Genomic DNA, 17,649 nt, shown 5'->3' with positions numbered 1-17,649 from the left:
GTTTCCAGCACTCTTCCACAGCGTTGGTACAGATTGGTTAGCTGTAATCCACTTCCTGTTTGACTTAACATACAGTTTCATATGAATGTCTGCGTCATTGCTCGTAAGTTCTAATAACAACATCGGTCGGAACTAATTTGATACTAAATTTGTAGGATATATGACTTCACTAGTTTGCAATCGGGATGTCTTGAAATTCTACACTGCATGGACCGAACAATAATGACAGGAAACATCTGTCTAAGTGGGTGAGTTTAGATTTTTCAGTAATATGGCGACAGTCTGTAAACAATCCAGTCTGCACCAGAGAATCCAGTGATCAACAGCATGAGCATCGATCTACCCAATTGGGATACGATGACATGTCAACCAAGTCATCTATCCTGGCCACCTATTAGTCCTATTTTACGACAAGCGTGGGTTACTGATGTTCAAGTATAACCGGGATCTTTACCCATAGGCACATGTGGGATCATGGAAAAACCTACAAACATGGTCAGGATCAACCGGGATTTGAACCAGCGTGGGTTCCCATAGTTAACGAACTGTCTAATTTGCCGTTTTCGTTCGGATGATGATGTTGCCTTCGAAAATGTTATGCTGGCCTTGCAATTGTTATCATTTTACATATGATCTGGCGGTACTCATTGATTGATTCAAGTTGGGTCATTGATTAATAATACTCTTTGACATTTGACAATATCTCGCTGAAATAAAACACAGGTTCGTAAAACATATAAGTTAACATATTTCTGTTTCATTATAAATTCCAAAGTATGTTGATGATGAAAAGTTAATGCGTCGATCAATCAGCATTGATCGATGAGCAAGTGCCGCAGTACTTATGGTCCGTATTGGTCAGCTATATTCAGTTCCGATCATTCTTTGGTCGCATTTTGAAACATTAACTCACTCACTCATTCACTTACCCATTCACTTACTCGGATGTCATACGGATTATACCTATGTCAACAAGTCGTTCACCATGACTTCATGGATTTAGTTCAATCGAAATCAACATCTTATAAAATATATGAAGAATTTTATTGTTGAAAAAAGCATTAATCTCCCGATAATCGTCCAGGCAATTAAGCAAGGGATAGTTAATCGATAGTAATGCATCTGGAATAAAAGCTCCCTTTCTGACCTGAAGTATGCAATGTTTCGGTGACACATTTCAGTCAGAAACGCATTGTGAAATCCAGTTTCAACTTTAGTGTATACTTTCTTTTCCGCTTCAGTTTATGTTTCAGTCCGCAGGTTTCACTGTACGCTGGCATTCAGCATTTCCACAGTGGCAAGATGTGACACGAAAAAGGTCATATGGTCTGGTAGTAATTACAAATAGCGGAAAACAATGTAGTGAAGTAATTGCCTGAGTGGACCCACGCATGAGGGTTTTCCATTAGCGTTATTCCATTATGGACAACAGCGCGATTAACAAGATTTGTTGGGGTAATTATAGGGCTAATTAATTAGCACGGACCCACGTGTTGAAGAATCACGATTATACATGTGGCAGCCATTAAAAACATGCTCATGTGTATGGTCATAATAATAATCAGAGGCATGTACATGATTTTCCTGTACGTTGTGGGTGTGTTGGGATTAAAGATGCTATATAGCTTAATCCAGTTTTAATGAGTGAGTTGGCTTGTACGCCGCCTTTAGCCTTATTCCGTCAATATCAAGACGTGGGACACCAGAAATGGGCTCTCAGCCATTTATTTACCGTTTTGTTGAAGTTCATCAGCAATCTGCTCGCAATCCTAGAAACCTGGTGGGGCGAGCAGGCAATTCGAGTCACAGCTGTAGGTGCCTGACGTGCCCAAGGGACGCAACTCTGCACGGCAAATTACTTCGCCTGAGACCCGCGCCCCCATGTCTTGCCGAATAAGCTCAAATTATACCAGCAATTCTCAATGACATCACCACATTCCATTTTGAATATTTACATCACTGTTATAAAGTGGCTGCAATGAAAATGTATACACATACGAATTGGATTTCGCCGAAACATTACAAATGGTATTTACACGTTGCTCGACTCGACAGTTGTCAAAACACTACAAACTCAATACGAAATCCACTGCTATGATATCAAACACGTGACTATAGAATAACCATTTATTTTTGTGTTTCTTTCAGCCATAATCAAACTGGACGTTTGATTTCGTTTCCGAGGAATTTAGTTGTGTTTAAAATGATTTTGTCACTATCACAGTTGCACAGTTGTAGAGAATATCTGTTACTACTAACGCTAATGTTTTCCTGACGGCATGAGTTGCCTCCCTTTTGCGGACCTGTATCCTTGTTCGTGGGCCTCATCCAATCTAAATTACTCTCTAAAAACGTGTAGGTCACATCCATTCAAAACTAAGCTATAAAGCACAATCTCAAAACGTGTTAGTCCTACGTATTCCAAAACACATGCTTATTACCAAACATCATAGACACGTCATGTGTTAATTTTAATTACACCCAAACACCAGTTAATCTCAGTAACTACGTACTCTCAAACAACTTTTAATAGAAGTAACGTTCTAAGCACGTATTTATCTCAGCCACTTCCCAAACACACTCTGTTACTCGAATCTCTCTGTTATTCTCAGTAACTTCCCAAATACGTGTAATTCTCTGTTACTTTTAAATGTTTTTCAATCGCAGTAACGTTCTAAGCATGTGTTTTTCTCAGTTACTTCCCAAACACTTACACTCTCACTCGAAAACCTCTGTTAATTTCAGTAACATCCCAGAAACATAGAATATCATCAAATATTTTGACTGACATTTAGTTCCAGAAATAAAGTTTTAAGTAAGCCAAAACAAACCTTAATTTCCTTGAACAGTGGCAGTCTAGACTTACCCATCATTCTAGTAAGATATTCTCTAGAAAACGGACAGGAAAGACAAACGAATGCCCTTCCTACACAATACTTTTGTATCGTAAACCTTTCGGTTAATAATCCTCGTTTTGGGGACCATGCATTCAGTCCATATCTGGGGAACATTCCGTCTTGTGTGGTCGCGTTCGATTTTAAAATCCTTGACGACCCTGGTGAACGCGTGTTGACCAAAGAATGACCTAAATGTAAGCACATGTCATCTGATTGATACCATACTTCAGCTAACCGGGGTTGCTCAAACCGTCTCATCAACTCCAGATTGGTCCCGTAGCCGTTAAAGTTAATTAGTTCTGCTGATTGATTCAATAATGAAGAAAAACACTGTAATGAATCAGATTATACCTAGGAATTTACGGCTTATATGTATTTTGATATCCGTATGGGATATTTGTACTTCAAAATCAGAAACTTATTTAGTAAACTTTGATGGTCATCCATATCCCTTATTCCTGTTACTCCTTCTTTCTTTGAGTTTTCAGGACTGATAGTGAGTGAGTGAGTGAGTGAGTGAGTAATATGGTTTTCGTCGTTTTTAGCAATATTCAAGCGATATCACGGCGAGGACACCAGAAATAGGCTTTACACATTGTACCCATCTGGGAATCGAACCAGGGCCTTCGGCTAGACGAACGAGCGAACACTTTAACCACTAGGCTACCCCACAGTCTCTACGACTGATATGGGAAAGGTGCAGTGATTGGAGTATCTGACGGTAAAACATTTGGTGATCTTCCTGGTCGATGCATTTTATCATATCAGTACATTAGAGTGTATACACGTGCTTCCTTTAGCGATATTCCGTCTTTATCAAAGACGGGGATGGGCGGGACACTGGGGTTTCATTTCGAACCCGGGGCTTCGGCGAACGCTTTAACCACTAGGCTACCCCACCACCGAGCATCAGAAGGATATAATGTATCATCTTTTTTTATTTCCATATCGGGTTATCAGAGACTATAAAAAGTATAAAAACCCTCAAAAGACAAACAAACAAACAAAAAACCCCGGAGACTAAACAAGAATGACACCACAGAGATAAATCTAAGCATTATATAAAATGGACTTGCGGTTTCAAGTAAGAGTTTTTGGCCGTTAAAAAACAACAGATCATCATTGGATATAATAAAAGCGAGCATCATCTAAAACTTAAAAACTTATCAGTAATACTTGTATATAAAGGGCAATGAAATAAAACATGGAGTTCATCTTCCACGTATTCATGACAATTAAAACATACTCTTTCACTCAAAGGCACATTACTGTATCGACCTGTCTCCACACGGTATGTCCTCCTGATTGTCGTGTGCTGGATCTGATACGCGTTTAGGCGGTTTAGTCCAGGTCTTAACTTTACTGGTTAACTAATGTTCAGTCGGCGCTCGTTGCTCGAAGTGTAGACTAACGCTTAGGCTCTGAATATATATCATAATTATTTGGATACTAACAAATAAGCCTGTTTTATTTGAAAAGGCGCCCCAGTGTGAACATGAGCGAATCTAGACTAGCTTCATTTACTCTTTAGCATTTCCGGGAGGGTTGGGCAGTAGGGGAATAATATGGTTCAGACACTACTTGAAATGCTGTAAGCACTGTGGTGAAATTCAAATGAAAGCGTTCATTTAATTTGAAACCTCGAAACATCAGTTTTATAAGTTATACAAAATGAAAAAAAACTATTTCTCAGCTTAATCCCAGTCTGCATCCCTAACTGACAAGTCCCACCCTGGGCGTTAGGGTTGAAAGTTGTCGTCACATCGGCTTATAAATGTCACTGTAGTTTCTTTTTAAAAAAACGCCTAGCTGTTATAATCAATCCTGTACTCATATCAAAGGATCTGTCAAGATACGAGTTTGAAAATTTTTCCAGGCTTTCCGAAGAGGCGACTAATCAGGCTCGCTGATTTGGTTAATGTATGGTTTTATGCTGACAATGTTGATCACTGGATTGTCTTCTCCAGTCTAGATTTTTTACATATCGCCAGTGTAACATAAGTTTAACTGCACATTTCAAGTTCAAATATTATCAACAGTAAGTGACTAAGGAACAAATTCAGACAGGATTCCGAAGCGAAACGGATAATTATAACATTTATCGCCTACCCGGAGTTTAAATGTTTACAAAATTGTTGATAGGGATGCACCGGGGCGGGGGTGGGGGTGGGGATGGGGGGTGGGGATGGGGGTGGGGATGGGAGTGGGAGCGGGAGCGGGAGGGGGAGTGGGAGTGGGAGTGGGAGTGGGAGTGGGGGTGGGGGTGGGGGTTGGGGTATTGTGATGATGTATTGGGCTCGTGTCGTCGGTTCTCCTGTCACTGAAGGCAAATCGAGATTGTCTCCCTTAGGCACTTATGATAGTCAGTTTGAATCCCAGATTCGCCTTGTTATTGTTCAAAGGTTTTCATTTCATGGAAATACACGAGTTACATAGCAATTAAACCTGTAACACTTTGGATTCTCTCATTCTAGCTCGCATGACGCGATATGACTAATTCATAGTTCTAACCATACTCATTATATTGTAGTGGGAGGGGATTATGCTCTCTCCTTTTACGTTTATCACGACTGCAAGTACACGAACTGTTGAAATCCATCACAAACGGATATAATGTTTACTTCCTTCCTTAACTCAAATTATCATTATCTGTTATCCTTGTCATGATATTTGAGCAAGTTCGCTTGTTTACTGATGGTATCCAGTGCTCCATAAATTATTAACATGTTACAAAGTGCACAGTCACGAGCACATTAGCGGACAGTCTAATGTAACATAATATATTACCCTCAGTTTGTACCGTCTGAAAATAAGCAAAAGTAAAAAATATTTTTTCGTGATTTTTCTGAGTTTCAATTCACTGTATTCGAAATATATTCCTTTTGTTTTAATGGTGTTGTCTTTAAAAAATCTTTGGTTTTAAAAGTTCATGTAGTATATAATAAATTGTGGTAGATTGGTTTTTTTTTTCCGTTTTTCTTTATGCGAGATGCTCTAGAATGTCGTAAAAGAAGGAGTTGTCTAAGAAAACCTTTACAATATATTTAGTTTCTTCATTTCAATTTCCGTTTTAATATTTTGCTTTTCAGCTGTATCCTGTGTCCCCCCTCAGGATATCAAATTGGTGTCCAAAGGGTTCAAACACTTGAATAATTTAAGGAAAGGTTTGCTAGTACTTTATTTCTTTTTACATCTCGCTTTGCTTTTCAACACTTAACGTTCAGCATTCTTTTCCTGTACTGTAGTTTATTAGGGTTTTCGTTGTTGTAAACTATATTCGGTGTCTCGAATATTCGGAGGGGGAGGAAGGATTCTGTAGCACTCAGAAACGCATATTCGTGGATCGAGTGCTTGACAACAAATCTAACTATGCAACATAGATGAAGAAGGCAAGATCCCGTTCATGAGCGATTAAATTTATTGACTATTCATACGTGTGGAGGGGCAGTGGGGTAGCGCACTGGTTAAAGCGTTCGTTCTAAGACGGAGTTCGATTCCCCACATGGTTAAAGTGTGTAAAGTCCATTTTTCGTGTCCCGCATTGACATTGCTGGAATGTTGTTGAAAGGGACATAAAAGTAAACTCACCCACTCACATGTTATAACACACGAACCAGTTACACGGTCTATAAAACGAGTAATGCAATTGATGCCATTTATTCAGTACTGAAGAGGCCACAGGCCTGTAGAACATTTACAACATGCATATGGTAGACCATAAGCAAACATTATCGTTGATACTACTCGACATAATTAAGCCATGACAGTATTTCTATAGTTTAAGGCATTGAATATAAATGATGATACATTTCGTATAATTAGAGAATTATTTGAACACAGTAGAGCAATAAATTTGTGGGTGTTTGGGTGTCTAATATAATACACAAACAGATATCTTTCTCTTATTGTTGAATAAAATGGAGGTCGATGATATTCGTCGCCTATGGTATTCATATTACAAAGTCTACAATATCTATTTTAGATATTATCTAGAGATATTTGTGAACCTTCCTGTTTCCACAAAGAGATCATGGGATGAACACCTTAACCTTGCAATTGCTATCCGAAATTTCTTCACATTTATAGCCTTGAGGTAACTTTCAGTTTCAACCGTGGATTTTACCTGTTTGCAATTGAAACATTTACTTGACAAACACAGGGCGCGATGCCAGATAAATATTTTTAACCTTTGGGTAGAAGTCATTATGAAACTTGAAATGCTATTTAAATTTACATAAAACCCGTATTAAAAAGTATTCCCTTCACGTTAGTGAATCAATATCCAAATGCCCATTTAAATAAAAAAAAACAATAAAAAATATCCAAACAAACAAAACACATTACTAGATACAACAACAGAAAACAAACAGTATTTAAGTGACACAGATAGCATCTAAACATAATACAAATGGGAGATAAATGTTTAATGCAAATGATCCAAACATCCCTCGTCATCCGTTTCATTACGAAACATTAATTAAATCCAATACCAGCCGTCACAGACAGTGGTGACATGACTCAACCCGACCCTCTGCCCGACCGTTACGTTTCGCTGGAAGCTACCCACTTGTTCTCTGTTCAGAGTTCGATTGACAGCAACACTGGATGCTAGTTATTCGCGTCTCATTATCATAATCAGACCTAGCTGAATCGATGCCGGCGAGCGAGGCCGGGAATTGCCGAGTCTGTCTCGAGTAACCTTGCAACTTCCTCCGTCGACTCGGGGAGCGTCAAGACTGCACGCGTTGTAGTCTGCCTCGCTTTCATTTCGAGGTGATTTATGCACAGGTTTTTTCCTATCGAATCTGTATATTTGCTATGTGTTATTTTCCCGACTTAGATTTTCTTGGACTACAGTAAACGTATGTATTGGGTAGATGTATTCAAGCATCAAAACAAGAGAAGCGTATTGTGAAAGCTGAAGGCACGGTTTGGATGTATACAGAGGATAGCTAATAACCACTCCAAGGATGGACTGATCGGCGGCCACGGGTCGTTACAGAGGTATACTCGGTAAGTAAATTCTACAATACACAAGCTGTAATCGGGGTCATACTTACATATCTGTTGCCATAGCTACGGAGAGAACTATCAATGGGGAACGACAGGTGGCCTAGCATCGTCCCTTAAATAACGGCACATTTTCCCCATACAGCTTTGGCCTATATTCCATTAATAATAGCATTTATAATGATAGTGTTGTCAATTCGTTCTGACGTTTCACCGACACTGATTTCAGTTCCTCGGGAATGGACCTTGATATTATTCGTGTTCTGTGAGCATTGACCGATGCTGATTGTTATATTTTATCAACAAATGCCGGATCGTTAGAACACAATAACAAGCTGCCATACACCATTCGTGCTAACACATGGCGTTCACCCATAAGCTTCCTCTTGGAAACAGATGATCGTATAGATCGGAGCACGAGCAGACGACAGCTTGCCTGCCGATATGGGCCCGCTTAGGGGGTTAAATGGGAATTTCATCCATTACGAGGATATTGGAATCTTCATGGAGATGTGGCTATATTTTTTCATTCATTCTTCATTTGCAATCAGTACTAGCTTGTCAATGCTCGGCAAAACCGGTCGATCCCGTGGCATCATGGCCGCTTGCTAGGCATCTCTCGCGTGTGGGAAATCCTGACGCCTGTATCCAACAACATGGTAGTAGAACTGTCGCTCGCTCGCTCGCTTCCAGGCCACGTAACCCACCGTGTCAATTGGGATAAGCTGAATATAGGGTTTTCTGGGGGCGAACAGGAGCTGTATTGAACCGGTTGATCATTGCGATAGCTTCGACACATGTGTTGGCGATCTTGAATGATTTCCCATCTTATCATTATGCTAATGTAAGAGCGAGCTAGTTAGCAGTGCTCATTCAGTAACAGTCAATCTGGACAACATCATCACAGCCCACTCACTCCCCTCCCCCCACCCGTGGCGTTGATGCCCAATATCCCTCCTGGTGCTCTTAATTGGCGTTGACCTAAGCCTTCACCAGCACAGGGAACCTCGAACACCTGGCGGCCTATTCGTCGGTCAAGGTTGCCATACAAATGGATGACATAAAGTTGTCCACACGGCTATTCCCCTTCATCACTGTTATCAATAACATCAGACAGCAGGTTTGATTTACAAAATGGTCAATCACTTGTAGCGTTGGGGAAAATAATTCATCTTGGATGAAACGATCCTTTCAGCAGCTGTTAATTAAGACGAAGGATGCTTTGATGGCAAAATCACGATTTCTGTATTTTTGTATCCTCTGTATGTATGAACGCTATAACAGGTTTTATTTTCCATATGAAGCAAGTGTTTTTATTGATTGTTTTATTATTTATTTTTACTGTTTCATGATTGAAATCATACTGTTTCAGGGAGATATTGCATACGGGTTTATGCATAAATGAACCTTTTGTTTTCAATAACACACGCTCAGACAAACAATATGATATCGTCACGTTCACGAGCGTGTCCCACCCCCGCAATAACGAACATCCTCTTCGTCTAATGAGCAGATGTTACTCACGACTTAAAATATACTCAGCTCGCAGGACAGGTACTTTATCCGCATGTTGTCAACATTCTGTGTATAGTCATGTCGCTAGCAGATTAACATAGTTGCGAAGATATACATATATGTGTCGATTTCAGATCCGTCAGCTGTTACCTGATGCGTATTTCGACCCTCGTAAATTCAATGATCTTTGGCCGTGTGTATTTGGTCGATTGTACGTGTATTGGATATTTGTCTAGCTTGTTTGGTAGCCTTATCCACAATTTGCTCTGTGGAAAAATTGATGTCTTCATTGACATGGCGACCTGAGTAAACAGATCGGAGGAAAACGGATTTATATTTCATCAGGTATTTCTATATATATATATCGGTCCGTTCATGTTGTACTGTGTACGGTGCACGGGGAGAAGGGTGACTAATTGATCGGGAGGACATGGTATATGCTTGTTATTGACTTTAAGCTAATTAGGGATGAACGTTAGAGTAAACATATTATTGGCAGAGTGGACAGAGAAACGTGTGAATAGATTGTGAGCGTTGTTAAACATCATGTGAATAGATCCTCGATATGCATTGATCGTTGGTACTGAATAGATCTTGTGTATATATTTTCAGTATGGTAGGCCTCATGTGAATAGATCATTGTATTGAATACATCATGTAAACAGATTCTCCATATGGTAGACATAGTTCATCGTTGATGTTGAATGCATCACGCGAATAGGTTTTCGTTATGGTAGATATACTTGATTATTGGTACTGAATACACTTCTTTCGATATGATAGACCTCATGTGAATAGATTATTGTATTAAACATATCATGTGGACAGATTCTCAATATGGTAGACATAATCGATCATTGGTATCGAGTACATCACGTGACTAGATTTCGGTGTGGCAGACATAATTTTTGGTATTGAATACATCGCATGAGTAGCATGTGGGTATGGTAGACATCATGTGCTTATGTCGATGTACTGAATACATCGTGTGAACAGATTCCCGATATGGTAGACATAATTCATAATTGGTATTGAGTGCATCACGTGAACAGATTATAGGTATAGTGGTACATCATAAGGTAAACAAATGTGAAATGATCATTGTATTGGATATTAGTTTGAACAGATTCACGGTACAGTGTGAGTTATGTAAATATATCTTATTGAGTACATATAAATAGTTATTCGGTACCGTAGACCGTATGTGAATGTACCCACAGATGTGATATATAATCGGTGATCAACAGCATCGATCTGGGAACCGTTGAGAGTGTCAGCCAAGTCATCGAGCCTGACCACCCGATCACGTTAGTCGCCTCTTACGACAAGCGTAGTCGCCTTTTATGGCAGGCATGGGTTGCTGAAGGCCTAGACCTTCACCTGTTAGACACCATGTGAATAGAACCTTGGCCCGATAGACATGTAAACAGAACCATGGCGTGTAAACATATGAATAGATCATCTCATTAGATCGAGTGTACTAATGGCCATGATGCCAATGAGTCGCCAGCATGGGGCGGCCAAAATATGATGTTACTGGACCAGTTTGTAATGAAAACAGATCCTCATTTAATGTGGATATAATGGTGAACTTTCACTTCCGCCTTTGCGAGGAGTGATCGTGACAACGGCCTATTGTAATCACGGTTCTCCCTGCGACCCCAACCCCACACAACCCCGGCGCACGCCCCTGCTGACAGACAAGCGCCCCAGGCATAACGTGCACAAAACCAACATTCTTCCAGTATTGATTTTCCTGGACCATATTTTACATGCCCATGTCATTTTCATGATATAGATTTTAATTCCGTCCTAAACAGTGACATGTGCACGAATCGGAGAGTACGGAGAGGGACATCATCCATTCCAGCCTCCTCACTAGAAAGATAGCGCATTTTGGTCTTGCCTCTCTCGAGTTACTCGACTAATCTTCTGAATGTCTCGAATCTACGGAAGACCCAAGGGGGTATTGATATTGGCATGGACATTTTGGAAGATTTATTATACCCTGGTATATATATAGTACACCCTGGTATGTTGTGGTGGGAGGTAAAATTGGTATACTTAAATACTTCGAGATATCCGAGTCTCAACGATGATGATGATTGCAAATGATGACTAAATAAGGAAACGCGGATACCCCACTTTTACTTCGAGATAAACATAAGCTTGGCACAATGGTGTTGGACCGTGCATGTTTTAGTCGCTGGTTTTCCCAGTGGATATTCCAAGAAACGTCTGTGTATTGAAAGGTAAGGATAATAGAGAACACGTTTGTCCCTACCACTCTCGGAGGTAAAAACTGAGTTCATCACAATAATATCATTAGTGTACCATTCAGGCTATTCATCTACTCGTCTTCTGTACCTATTACCTGCCTCTGAACCAACAACCTGTCTCTCAGTCTACCTGCATCTCCATCAACCCTCATGCGTCTCCATAAACTCAACTGTAGTTCTGTCAAATCACCTGCATCTCTTCCAACTCCCCTGCATCTCAATGAACTCACCTCCATCTCATCTCCATATCTGCCTATGTAGTTCTGTCAACTCACCTGCATCTCCTCCAACTCACCTTTAACACCGTCAACTCACCTGCCTCTCCTCCAACTCATCTGCATCTCCATCAAACCACCGGCATCTCTCCCAACTCACCTGTAGTTCTATCAACTCACCTGCATCTCTCCCAGGTCACCTGCATCTCCATCAACTCACATGTATTTCCATCAAACCACCCGTGCTTCCATCAACTCCCCTGTATTTCCATCAAACCACCTGTATTTCCCCCACCACGCGTCTCCCCCTAATCCACCTGCCTCCCTGACGCTCACATATTTCACCATCTATAACCCGTCTCTTCATCGTATCATCAGTATCCCGATCACCTATCTGTTTATACCTATCTTTTCATACCCGTTCGTCGTCTGTCCATGTATCACCTTCATTTCCATCTGACTAACCTGATTCTTTATAATGCACCTGTTTTTCCATCTTTCACCTGTCTCTCAGTTTACCATGTGAGTAACCACAACCCACCTGCATTTCCATGTACCAACTGTTTTCCTTGTTTCTCATCTGTATGCCAATCTTCCAACCCATCTCCAAAACTCGCCCATCTTTCCATATCTGTCCATCACCCACACGTGTCACCGTTCACACATCTCTCATTCTATTATATATTTCCCCATCTACCATCTGTCACATCATTTCTCTTCTGTCTCTCCATCCGCTGACTGTCTTTTCATCATTACTGGCTCTATCTACCACTCATATTGCCATCAACTTTCTTTCATTTCATCACCTGTCTCTCCCATCATCACCTGTCACTTCATCACTTACCTGTCTCTCCCATCATCACCTGTCACTTCATCTATCAGCTACTTTTCGTCACGTGCCTATCTATGCATCACCACTCTGTGTCTCAAACTATCCACACTCGACTTTCTCATATCTCTCTCCATCTACCCACCAATCTATTCTGCAACCCCACTTCCATGAGATGCATAGGGTCTTACATAATTTTTGAACGGAGTTATATCCAGTTACAGATACACATTGACCGGACCTGTTAGGCTGCCAGCAATGGCTCACGTAGTCTTGATCTTAATACTGAAGTTTACAGGGCTCGTTTCGTCAACACCGTTCCCAGCCCAGCCATAAACCACGTGTGGAATGTATGTCGGGACACGCCCATCTACTAGCGAACAGGACGCAAAGTACAAATACTCTTTTATTACGTGAGATGGAAGAAATTAGATCTCAGGTTGCACGTGCACATTACACTAGGCCATGCTGTAATGGAAGCAGATGTCTGTGCAGAATGAATTAAACGGAATAACATTTAAAAAATGTGAAGTCTTATTTCCTGTCGAAATATTCGGTTTCAATTTTGTTTGGTAGAACCGGTTTTAATCCTGGTACATATGTACGTTTTACTCTAGAAAGTACATTGATGATGTATTTTCAGGGTGTTTGATAGACGTTTGGGTGGTGATATTTGTTGTATAATCATCTTCAGGAAAATTAGTTACAGTAGTTTCTTATCTGGTTCATGCCCGTGCCAGGGCGCCGTTGTACAGAACAACCTTAGCGCTAAGACTACCTTAAGTCAGAGTTAAGGTATGGGGGTTACGGTCACCTTAGCGCCAAGGTCGCTGCGTACAATGGCGTCCAAATGTAGAACGGCCCCATTGTGGAAAACAATGATGAAATGCACTGACACCTTTGTCCATTGTCGTTGCAGTAATTAATTTCGACATCGATTCCGACATCCAACATAAACAAACCTTCAGGTAAAAGCACACAGCCTCTTTGGCTTTGGAAACACATTCTTCCTCTATCGATGGTTTCATTTAAGTGTGAGTGAGTTCAATTTTACGACGTCTTTATTAATATTCCAGCAATATCACAGCTGGTGACACCGGAAATGGACTTCACTCATTGTGACCATGTTGGAAATCGAACCTGGACCTTCGATGTGGGGAGTGAACGCCTTAACCACTAGGCCCCCACTTTTCAGGAAACGAGCGTGTCCCCTTTTTCTCTCCCGACACCATAGCAACGCGGACTTTAAGCGAAGAAAGCATTCGTGCCCGACGTTAAGTGACCGGGTTCGAATCTTGGTAGGATTACACTGTGTGACGAGATTTTTTTTTATTTTCCGATGCCTTGTGATAGCAGGAAGCTGAATCACCACCCACTCACTCAATCCAACATATTCTAAAATTGAACTCTCACATAGATTGAGGCGTGTCATTCAAATTAAAATGCCATCGATATTTAAATCAACCAACACTTATTCAATTTAGAACGTTTTTACATTAAACAGTTATGTAAGAAACACGAAAAAGACGTAGAAAAGTATTCCAAAAGGCCGTGACATTAAGCCATCGGTGTCCATTTTGCAATGCTCGATCATTCGACATATTCTTAATCGGTATATTCGGAGCTCGTGCCGTTTGCAGACAGACTTTCTCTCAGTGCAGTACGTACCAAAGTGACCTTCTGGTTTCCTGCCCAATGAGATGTCCTTTGTTCCATTCATGCATGTTATGAATATATCACGTCAATAATCGGACGCCAGCGGTCACGCGTCCGTGAAATTGTGCACAGGAGAAGTTGGTGACAGCAGGACTGACAAGGTCTGTGAAAAAGTGTTTGCGTCCTTATAAGATTTAGCCGTTCATTTAGATGATTTATTTGACCCATACTCACCGGAAAATGAAACGGAACTGACTATGTCAATTTTTTCATATTTATTTTACTGTTATGAGATTCATGATAGTGCATAACGGAGCCATGTGGTCACTTACAGGTCACAATGCAGAGGTCACGGAATCAGACGAATTCAAGTAGGCCACAGAGCGTCCTTGGATGGGCAGTTCCCTGTTTATTTCATTAAGTATAACAGTCTGCAGTTTCTCTAAGCAGTTATCCGTCGCGCCAAGCACATTTCATCAGTATCTGTCAGCAGTCAGTTATTTCTCTCAAAACAACAATTAATAATCGAACTTAGTACTTAGTACAACAGTCAACTGTCAGTAATCATTCTCTCTAAGTACAACAGCTCTCCATCCATCTTAGAACAGTCTGTCATCGCTCTTAGTAGAACCGTCAGTCATCTTTGTTAACACAAGTCAGTCATTCATGTTTACACATAACAGTCAGTCACCTATCTCAGTATAACGGTCAGTCATCTATCTCAGTATAACGGTCAGTCATCTATCTCAGTACAACAGTCAGTCATCTTTGTTGACACAAGCCAGTCATTCATGTTTACGCATAACAGTCAGTCACCTATCTCAGTATAACGGTCTGTCTGTCATCTGTGTCAACACAACATTCAGTCATCTATCTCAGTACAACAGTCAGTCAGTCATCTATCTCAGTACAACAGTCAATCATCTATGTCAGTACAACAGTCAGTCATCTATCTCAGTGCAACGGTCAATCATCTCTGTTAACACAACAGTCAAATGTTTCTGTGAACACTACCGAGTCCGCCATCCCTCTCAGTACACCCCTGTTATGTAATGCTGAAAGACTGAGCCAGCAGTAGGTCAGTCCTAGTATACCTGCTGTCAGTATCCTCGGTTCCTGGTTGCCGTGCTGCTGGGGCCGCGTATGTGTGTCAGTAGAGGTAGACAAGCCGGCTCTCTATGTGTATATACCCACGTCAAGCCTGACATGGTACAGACGGCGGAGCAGATCCCGCTTCTCACCTCTGGGAAGGGGCTCTCGGACGCGGAGACTCTTTTCTTTGAGTCGGGGACTGCCCACTTCAAATCTGTTTCTGGAATCTCAGTGAAAAATAAAAACAAAACAAAACGGGTAAACGAGGAATCAGGTTTAGAATGATTTACCTCCCTACTACTAGGACAGTGGGCACAGTTTTGGGCCCCGTTTCATTTTCATGTATACTGGACAAAAATAGTTAGGGATATATATGCAAATTTTAAAATTATGAATAATGGTATATCAGTCATAAAAATACCAATGTCCCTAACTTATTTTGTCCAGTGTGTGTTGTAAGGGGAGCAGTATTTAACTTAACAGGTGACTTGTGAGAAGTTGCTATGTTCGTGGGATGCGTCAGATACTACATGATTAGTGAGTGACAAGCTACTACACTCAAGTGAATAGTGACAAGTTACTCCATTCAGGTGACTACTGACAATAGTTACCGCAATTGGGTGATTGGTAACAAGTTGCCGCATTCACGTGAATAGTTACAACATGTGGGTAATTAATGGCAGTTAACAACATTTAGATGATTAATGACAATGTACTATAGCTATGTGATTAGTGACTGGTCACTATATTAATGTGACAAGTTACTGCAGGAAGGTGGCAAAGTGTTCAATTCCGGTGGTTACTGATTGGTGACACGATTCTGCATCCAGTTGCCCTGGTGCGATGCTTAAACATTTACATGATTAATGGCAACGTTTTTTTATTCAGGTGATAAGTGACTGATCGCGACATTGAGGTGACAAGGTACTAAATTTAGGTGGCAAAATTCTCCATTTACTCAAGTGACTACAGACGAGTTACTACATTTCGGTGACGCGTAGAGGCCACTTAATTCAGGTGATTAGTGCCAAGTTACTACATTTCCGTGACGCGTAGCAAGTTACTACATGTAAGTGACTGGTGACAAGTTGCGACATTAAGGTACCAAGCGACTGGGTGACGAGTCAGTTTTCTATTGCCTGTGTAACATAACCGATATTTTTAGAACACAGTCATAACAAAGAAACATGCTGTTATCAATATCTAAGTGCACGGAATAATATACCCATGTGTTTGTAGCTTCGCTTAAGCACCGATATTGCATAGATAATAAGATAAATAGAGCACTGTTCTGGTTATGGCATTATAAGGACGGGTTACTTTTACCTGGAGCAACTGTTACAGCGAAGAGTTCAAAGAGCTTTGCTGTAAGCTTCAGCAGCAGATCAATACTCCGTAATGCTCCGCGTAGGAATATGGCCTTGTCACAAAGAACTATCTTGCACCCATGTCAGCTCCGCTAAAAGAAGTAGCTTTCTCGTTTTGACCCACTTTGTAATAATTAGTACTGATTTAATCAATTTCCTCCTAGTGCTGAAATAGGCTAATGGGGTTGGTTATGTAAATGTAGGCTAACGGTGAATCTAGCGATGCATCACCAAGGCTATGTGTTCTTAGAGAGAGAGAGAGAGAGAGAGAGAGAGAGAGAGAGAGAGAGAGAGAGAGAGAGAGAGAGAGAGAGAGAGAGAGAGAGAGAGAGAGAGAGAGAGAGAGAGAGAGAGAGAGAGACCCGTGTGGGAAACTGATCACAATGAAATACGCATTTGTCACATTCCAAAATTGACTCCCGCGGAAGGGCGCTCTTGTTTCTTTTGCACCTGATATCATCCTTTTGTGACAACGATTCAGCGCATGTTTTGTCCTATTTATTTAACGGGATGCGTGTTTCATTTAACCCTACGTTTTTTCGTTTGCTGTATCTGAAAATTGACAAGAGAAGGCTGTTTGTTTCTCAGATAGCGTATATCTTGAAATGCCAAACTATCAGACATGGGAAGGTATATATATTATTCACTTTATCAAAGGCTGAAAATAATCGCCGAAAAACTGGAGATTTAACTAAATAGGTCCAAAACACCATTTGTTTCATGTCTACCCTTCATGAATGTATTCTAGTTTTATTCCCTTCAGTTTCGCTTTGGCTACAGGAGTTGGAT

At 40.8% G+C, this 17,649-nt stretch overlaps 1 protein-coding gene across 2 annotated transcripts in view; it reads left to right on the top strand.

The window, feature by feature from the left end:
* Positions 1 to 7,833: 7,833 nt before the first annotated feature.
* Positions 7,834 to 17,649, top strand: part of LOC137290324 (regulator of G-protein signaling rgs-2-like) — a 110,935-nt gene continuing 101,119 nt past the window's right edge. For both annotated transcript variants that reach the window (XM_067821160.1, XM_067821159.1), the window contains exon 1: positions 7,834 to 7,910. The gene's annotated coding sequence lies outside the window, so the exon portion shown is untranslated. The remainder of the gene's footprint in view (positions 7,911 to 17,649) is intronic.

Source organism: Haliotis asinina, chromosome 7 (genome assembly GCF_037392515.1).
Source record: "Haliotis asinina isolate JCU_RB_2024 chromosome 7, JCU_Hal_asi_v2, whole genome shotgun sequence".
NCBI lineage: Eukaryota > Metazoa > Mollusca > Gastropoda > Lepetellida > Haliotidae > Haliotis > Haliotis asinina.
The sequence above is the reverse complement of the archived record's forward strand: the minus strand, read 5'-3'. Positions and strand labels throughout refer to the sequence as shown.